Source organism: Petaurus breviceps, unplaced genomic scaffold, assembly GCF_028583685.1.
Source record: "Petaurus breviceps papuanus isolate PSGF00001 unplaced genomic scaffold, PetGlider_PUasm1.0 90644, whole genome shotgun sequence".
Taxonomy (NCBI): Eukaryota; Metazoa; Chordata; class Mammalia; order Diprotodontia; family Petauridae; genus Petaurus; species Petaurus breviceps.
Window position 1 is genome coordinate 2,895,025 of NW_027187298.1, and position 8,536 is coordinate 2,903,560.

General features: G+C 38.8%; 1 pseudogene; it reads left to right on the forward strand.

Moving 5' to 3' along the window:
• The first annotated feature begins 767 nt into the window (after window positions 1-767).
• Window positions 768-1,498, forward strand: LOC138143506 (large ribosomal subunit protein eL29 pseudogene; annotated as a pseudogene).
• The last annotated feature ends 7,038 nt before the right edge of the window (window positions 1,499-8,536 follow it).

The following is an 8,536-nucleotide window of genomic DNA, read 5'->3' on the forward strand; positions in this document are numbered from 1 at the left end:
AAGGAAGGAAGGAAGGAAGGAAGGAAGGAAGGAAGGAAGGAAGGAAGAATTATTAACAAATTAAGACACATTTAAGTACCTACTATCTGCCAGGCACTGTTCTAAGTTCTTTACACATGTTATCTCATTTGATCCTCACAATGAGGGTGAGGTGCTGTCATCATCTCCATTTTATAGTTGAAGAAACTGAGGTATACAAAAGTTTAGGGACTTACCCAGGGCAAACATCTTATAAGCATCTAAGGCTAGATTTGAACCCAGATCTTCCTTGATTCCAAGCTGATTGCTTTATACACTGAACCACCTAAGAGCATCATTCATATAGGAAAGATATTATAGGGTTGAAATGGACATGTCTTAGCAAGAAATTGGAGACTGGCAGTGAGAGAGAGTGAAGAGTGTATGAGGATATCTAGGTTGCTAATCTGGATGACTGAGAGGATGGTGCTACCCTCAACAATAATAGGGAAATTAAGAAGAGGGAAAGACTTGGAAAGAATAATAATGAGTTCAATTCAGGACATGTTGAATTTAAGATGACTATAGGACATCCATTTTGAGATATCCCATAGGTAGTTAAGATGTAAGACTAGAGGTCAGGAGATAGGTTAGGGCTGAATAAGTAGATTTGAAAATTATCATCGTAGATTTTCCTCCCACGTGGCCCTTATTTCCTACCCTGCCCTGTGCTTCTTTCTTCTTTCTCTCTCTTCCTTTGGCCTCTTCCAGTGGGTGGGGTGCCTGTTAGCACAGGCTGCGGTATAAAAATGGCTTATTCTAAGAACCATACCACCTACAACCAATCACGAAAATGGCACAGAAATGGTGTCAAGAAACGTAGATCACATATATACGAGTCTCTGAAAGGGGTTGACCCCCAATTTCTGAGAAACATGAACTTTGCCAAGAAACACAATGAGAATTGGCTGAAAAGTTGCAGGCCAACAATGCCAAAGCCATCAAGGCTCAAGCAGAGGCCATCCAGGCCCTGAGCACCAAGGCCTCAAAAGCCAAGCTCCTCAGGCTCAAGAGCCCCAAGGTCAGGGCCTGATTTGCTGGCCACAAGATGGCTACCAAGCATCCAGGTCCTAGGATCAGCATCAAAGGTCCAGGATCCAGGATCATGTAGCCTGACTCTAAGGTTGCCAGAACCACTGACCCCAAGGTTACTAAGCCCACTGACCCCAAGGCTACCAAGTCCACTGACCCCAAGGCTGCCAATCCCACTGACCCCAAGGTCACCAAATCTGCTGCCAAGGTCAGTAAGTCTGACCCCAAGGCTGCAAAATCTGGCCCCAAGGCCACCAAATCTGATGCTAAGGCCACCAAGTCTGACTCCAAGGTCTCCAAGTCTGACCCCAGGGTCACCAAGTCTGATTCTAAGGCTTCCAAGTCCGATCCCAAGGCAGCCAAGTCTGATTCTAAGGCTACTAAGCCTGCCAAGTCCAAACCCAAAGATGCTGGGGCTAGAGCTGCTAGTCCCAAGCTTTCAAAATAGATGCTTCAGGACAGAAGGACTTGTTTAATGCTAAAATCACCCATTTTCCTCAGCCAGGATGTGATTATTCACTATTTTGTATAAATAAAGGAAATGGTGAATCATAAAAAAAGAAAATTATCATCACACCATGAGAGCTGATAAAATCACCCAGTGAAATAGTACAGATGGAAAAAAAAGTGGGCCTGCAACAGAGCTCTATGGGACATTCACAGCTAGCTAGCATGACTTGGATGAAAATACAGCAAAGGAGATGGAGAAATAGTAATTAGATTTTTAAAAATGTTATTTATTTATTTGGGGTTTTTGTTGTTGGGAGCAAGTGTCTGAGGCTAGATTTGAACTCAGATCCTTTTGACTCCAGGACCAGTATTTCATCTGCTGCACCACCTAGCTGCTCCTAATAGTGGATACATATTTTGGAGCACAATGTAGAGAAAAGAGTGTCATGAAAACTTGGAAGAGAGTAGTAAGGAGAAGAAGATGATTGAAAGTGCCAAAGGTTTCAGACAGGTCCAGAAGTATAAGGATTGAGAACAAGGCACTAGCTTGGATTCTGTGTCACTTTCCTATTTAAGAAAAGTGCTCATGTTTAGTCCCTTTTCTTTGTGTTGAGATCATATTTTCTCCCCTGAATATTCCTATTCATTAGCTCCAGGTCTGCTTTCTGTGACCAAGCAGAATAAATCTAATCCATCTTGCACAAAACAGGACCTCAAATATTTTTTAAAGAACTACCATATTCAGAGGGCAGAGCCAAGATGGCGGAGTAAAAGCAGGAACTTGCTTGAATTCTGTACCAACCACCTCCAATACCTGTAAATAAAACAACTCTAAACAAATTTTAGAGTTACAGAACCCACAAAGTGACAGAGAGAAACAAACTTCCTGCTGAAGGCAGCCCAACAGGCTGACAGGAAAAGTCTATTGCATGAGCTGGGAGCTGAGCACAGTCCTGCATGAGCTGTATGGTCCCAGACCTGGCACTGCCCAACCAGCGACCCAGACCAGTCAGAGCAGACTTCAAGACAGTGAATCAACTGCAGCTGTGGTGGTTTCCAGACTTCTTAACCCATAAACTCCAAAGAGAAAGCAAAAGGTAAATAGGGAACCCTGTTGATCCAGTAGGTGAGAGACGAGCCCTTGCCCCTGGGACCAGAGGTGCATCGCGGTGATGCCACTTGGCTGCCTCTGGAGCTCTGGCCTGCAGATCATAGGGGGACCAAGCGATCATTCAGAGGGTAATCGCTCTTGCTTTGATCTGCTTAGATCTGGGTCACAGTCTTGGGGTAAAGAATTTCAGTGTGCCAGAGCTTGTGGTGGCTGTAGAGAAAACTATCATGTTCCTATTGTTTCCTCCAGGTTAACAAGCTGAAGTCTCTACAACAGGAACTTGAACATAATGTCAAGATTGCCCACCATATTGCTTTCCTTTGGAAACTCTCCAGCTTGCTAATGTATTTTATAGAACGTAGCAAAAAGATATGGAAAGAATATTGTAAATATGGATTGACCAAGTCAGACTTCAAAGAGATAATAACCTCGAGACAATATTTCTATGAATATAGCCAAAGTTTTTGTTTGTTTTCTTAGCTTATCCATCACACTGGTGGTTCATACAGAGGTTTTAATCATCTAAAATTGTTAGCACTTATTCACATGAGTTCCACTCTCATCATATATTGTCCATCATGCATTGGATATCTTTTATTCCAAATATAGAACTTTTTGTTTATCTCTATTAAATAACATTTTGTTAAACTCAACCTACAATTTTATGCTCTGGATTTATTTTTTAATAAATGTGTTTTGTCATTCAACAAATTAGCTAAGAATTTCAGTTTAACTCGTGAAATCTTATCATGGCAATAAGTATGCCATCTATGCTCATGTATAAAACCAGTGATATAATATGGCAAAGAAGATAGTTGAGTAGAAATCCCAGGAACACTGTATTAGAGACTTCTCCACCAGTTTGACATAAATACACTGTCACCATTTTTTGTATCTAGACACTCAAAAAATTCAGAATCCTTCTAAATGTACCATAATCCAGCTTATACATCTCTATATTTTGTCTATAATCACATGATAAGAGGAATTTTCTCCAATACCTCACTGGAATTCAGATATGCTACGCCGATGAAATCTTAGGAATATCATCAAAAAGTATAAAGGAAGTTATTTTGTTCACAATAAAACCATGATGTCTTAAAAATATCACCTCTTCCCTAAGTACTTATACATTATCTGTTTAATAAGCCACATTATATTTATTTTTTACTAGCTATTAACATCAATATCACTGGAATTGCATTTTAACTAGCCACTTTCCATCACCCTGGTTTTGCAAATGCAACTTTTGCTAATGATCATCCCTTTATATATCTTCAATGTACCAGTTTCTCAAAGATCAATTATGATAGTTCAGAAATCTCCCTCACCACTTCTTTTGAAAACCTGGGACAGAGTTTGTCCAGACAACATGACTTGAATCATGATGGAAGACATAGGCTTTCTTACTATATCCTCACTTGTGATTTTCATTTGATTGTTTGCCATTCCCCCTTCTTTTTCCCAAGCTGAAAATTATTTTTTCTTGGTAAAGAAAATAGGAGCAAACCAGAAAATTAACAACTTTCTTCAATTGTATATTATCATTGTTCCATCAACCTCAAATACATGTCTTACCCTTTTACTTTTTTCCCTTTGTATGTCAAAATATCTTTTTAAAAGGTTGGGCTTATTTTTGACATCTTTAACCTTGACAGTAATCCTCAGTATATTTTGTACTTTAACTGTCCTAATATGATTTTTATAGTCTGTGTGATTCTTTTGTATAGTAACAATAATAACACATTTATAGTGTGTTTTGGCATTAAAAATTATTTCATTAGTATAAGAGAATTTTAAGGAGGAAATTTTCTCTAAAAGTGCAGATTGGTAGATCCTCTGCATCTTATAATCTTGGAGAGTTTCCTGGGGGCACTGAGGGGTTTGGTGAATTCCTCCATGTTATTGAGCCAGTATACATCAGTCGTAGGACCTGAACTGAATTTAATATACACAATACTTATGTTATATTTATATCTTCTTTCTAAACAAACATCTATGTTAATCTTTAATTTTATCTTGCATGCATGTCTATCCAAAAATCTTAGATAACTGACAAGTTCCTTGGGTAGTCTTGTTATTCTCTTTATATAATTTTCTTTTTTCTTCCTTGAGAATATGAAGTTCAAGTGCCTTACCAGAATTACACTCTTGAAGGACTCCCATTGAACTTGAGCTAACTTCTCTTATAGTATCTTGGGCTAGAAGATCCTTCTTATCCTTTGTCTGAATTCTATGTTACATAGTTTTCTTTAGTCTTACGTATGTGTCAAACTGTCACTAGAAATCCCATTCTTAACATAAATTCTATTTTGACTTTTTCACATCTTCCCAAGATTCCTATTATTTCTAATTTGGCAGCCAGTTCTTTCTGGAAGTGATTCATTGTTGTCAAATTTGACATATCTCCATAGGATCTCTGCCATATTCTGGATATGTTCCATAGGAACATAGGAAGAGAACATACATTCCAATTGTTTATGTCAGCTCCACTTATGACTACGAAGTCTCCCACTATCAGAAAAGATCATTTGGCATGGGTAAATGGCATCTCAAAAGATTGAAAAAATTTAAAGATGTGATTGATCCGTGTCCAGTCCATTACCTATGTTGTCATATACCATTTGAAAAATAGTTTTATAAGTAGCATATTAGTTCTGTTTTAATTGTTCTTTGCAAAATTGGGGGGGAGGCTTTAACATGTACTGCCTATATACCAGGTTCTGGAAAATTTGATTAGCACACATTTAATTAACATTAACATGCTTTAACCTCCATTCATCCACTTAAGGTTTGTGGCCATGATCCAAACTCTTAAAATATTCCTGGTCTCCCAATGCACTATCTTTCCATCTGCTCTGCACACTGTGAATGCCCAGTAAAAGCTGGTGACAGGCTAAGCTCACTTTGGGGACTGTGGCTCCCACAGTTTGTATTTCTTTTGCCAAATCACTCTGATAGCCAGATTTGGGGTGTGTAAGACTGAACTGAAAGGACTTTTTAATTTTCCTTCAGAGTTTACACATAACAGGCAACTTACTTGGTTTCATGCCACATTCCATGTAAAAACATCTTTTGCCTTCTCTGTAAAATACAATATACCTTTAATGCTTGCAAAAGCAAACATATTGAAACCATTAGAAACTGAATTTCCCAAATGCTTTTTTAAAAAAACTGCACAGGAGTCTTTGATCTTGTTAGCTGACAGTGCTGTGACAGCAATGTGCACTTATCCCCTTCTGATTGCAACAAGAAATTTTTTTGCCAGTGAGTCACAGACTGAATTGTCTGTGAGCCAGATAGGGAGCAAGGGGCAATTAAGGAGACCTGTAAACTAATACAGAAGCAATTATATCAACATCATGCCTTCTTAGAGTTGAAACAAATATTTTTAGAATTAGCTTCCCTTTATACTTCTACCTTGATTTCTATCTTACTTGTGTCAGTTGGGCCACTGAAAGTATGTATCTGTTTGTCAAAGAGGCTGACTGGTTTAGAAAGAATGTATTAACAATTCCTTTCTAAAACCTAGATCAAGTCAGCAGACTCAGAGGAATTAGAACCAGAAGAAACTTTAGCAATTATCTTGTTCAGCTCATCATAGGTAATAGAAACATAAGATTCAGACCTGGAAGAAACATTAGGGGTCATCCAGTCCAATATTTTCATTTTATTTATTTATTTTATTTATTTTTTTGCTTTTTGGAGGAGGGAAGGCCAGGCAATTAGGGTTAAGTGACTTGCCCAAGGTTACATGGCTAGTAAAGTATTAAGTGTCTGCAACCAGATTTGAACTCAGGTCCTCCTGACTACAGGGCTGGTACTCTATTCCCTGTGCCACCTAGCCGCCCCAAACACTTTCATTTTAGGAATGGAGAAACTGAGGTCCATAGAAGGTCAAGGTCATGCAGATTTTAAATAGCAGAGCAAGGGATCATGAACACTACTGCCTTCCATTACATCACTAGTACTTCTCATAATAGCACTGGAATGAAGAAATAGAAAAAGTATTTATAATGTTCTAGTGAACCTCTTTCATCTTCCTCCATATCACCAGTAGAGTCTTGATTTTTCTACCCCAAGAAGCCAGGGATTTTCTAAGTCCTCAGACTGTCTAGTGACCCCCTGCTAATATTTTCCCTCAGTTAGGCTTTTCATTACTCTCCTCCATCCATTTAAAATGTGCTTGGCTTGTGTTTAATTCCTTCACAATCTTGTCTTGCCTTATCCCTCCATCCCTAGTTTCTTCTTTCTTCTCTTTCCCTTCTCTTCTTCTATAACTAGGTAGCTAACTAATCTAAAAAGATTCATTTGTAGTGTGGAATTAATGAACAGAAGTGAATAATGTCCTTGTCCCTTCCATATAAGAGAGATGCATTTTTTTCAGGCAGGAATGGCATCTTTAGCTCCTGAATTCCAAAGAGAGTCTGAGTCTGGGGGAGGCAATATGTCATAATGAAAAAAACACACTGGCTTTGGAAGTGGAATTTGGAACACAAGGATCAGACCCAAACTCTCTTACTTATTACGTAAGTTGTCATTATTTGTCCTTCTTTCTGGAAGAAGACCATGGCATCAGGAAGGTGGCGCCATGACTTGCAAGTGAATTGGATTGAAGTGAGGGAGTGTTGTGTGGTCACCAGTCTCACTTTCTCTTCCAGAGCCATCTGGGCCCAATGGCAAGACTTAGATCAGGATCTTAAACAAGGTACTTCAATTAGAAGCTACACATACATGCGTACATACATGCATACATATACAAAAAGAGGGGATCATATGAGTTGACTTCTAATATCCCCTCTGGCTCTAATTCTGTGAGATAAAAAGCCAATGGAGGAGAGTGCTAAAAGTAGAAAGGAGAGCTGTGTCAAAGCCTAAACGCAAAGAGAGCTCAGAGGTCAAGAGTTTAATTGTCAGCCTGCCCCTTACTATCTGGGTGACTTTGGGCAAATTACATAATCTCTCTGTGACTCAGTTTCCTCACCTGAAAAATGAGGTTTATAACAACTGTAGTACTCTCTTCCCAGTATTGGATCAAACTCTGTGTGTGTGTTTTTTGTGTGTAGCTCTTGGCAAACTTTAAAATGCTACAAAAATGCCAATTCATGTAATTTCTGTGGGAATACAGGGAGGTTTTTCTTCTCACACTTCATCACACATTCTCACTCAAGAACTACCTATTCTGCCTATACCTAAAACCAGCCTGGCATATAGACTCCCTGCAGTCAGTGCATAACTAAAGCACAAATCACAGCTAGTCAAGAGCTGGGCCGAGATAGTGATTGACTAGTGCTCTCTCTACAATGCAGCGGTTTATCATCTGCCTGCAAATAGCATGTTGTGAAATGCTCACTAACATCCTAAAGAGAGTCAGAACAATATCTTCAGTAATGGGAGTGCAATTCCAGTGGGCACCAAATGACACCACAGATATTTGGTGGCTGGTCCTTTATCAAGCAGATGTAAAACTGTTGTGGGGATAGTGACAGAACCTCTATAATTCAGTTGTCTGTTGTTTTATCACAGCTCTCAGCCAGTCTCTAATGACTATTTCTGTATGCATGTTTCTGACTGATAATCAAACTACGAACAAGTCCTAATTGGGTTTTCCAATGCACAGAGAAGTGCCTGCATTAGCTTGGCAGATGTCCCACTAATATTAAATTAAAAGTACAAACATAACAGGCTTTTGTAAAAAGTCATTTTTGTGGAATATTAAAACATACAAAGAACAGGATTTTATGTATGTTTGCATCTACTGGGAGTATTTCTACATCCCTTTACCAAAAAAAGAGGGAAAAAAGAGCCAAGTAAGTGGGGGAGGGAAGTGATTTGTCCAGTATAGGAATTACATGTTTGACAGCTATATAGATAGGGATATTTTTAGAAAAGCCACTTTAGCTTTTCCCGAGGGCTAAAAGTACT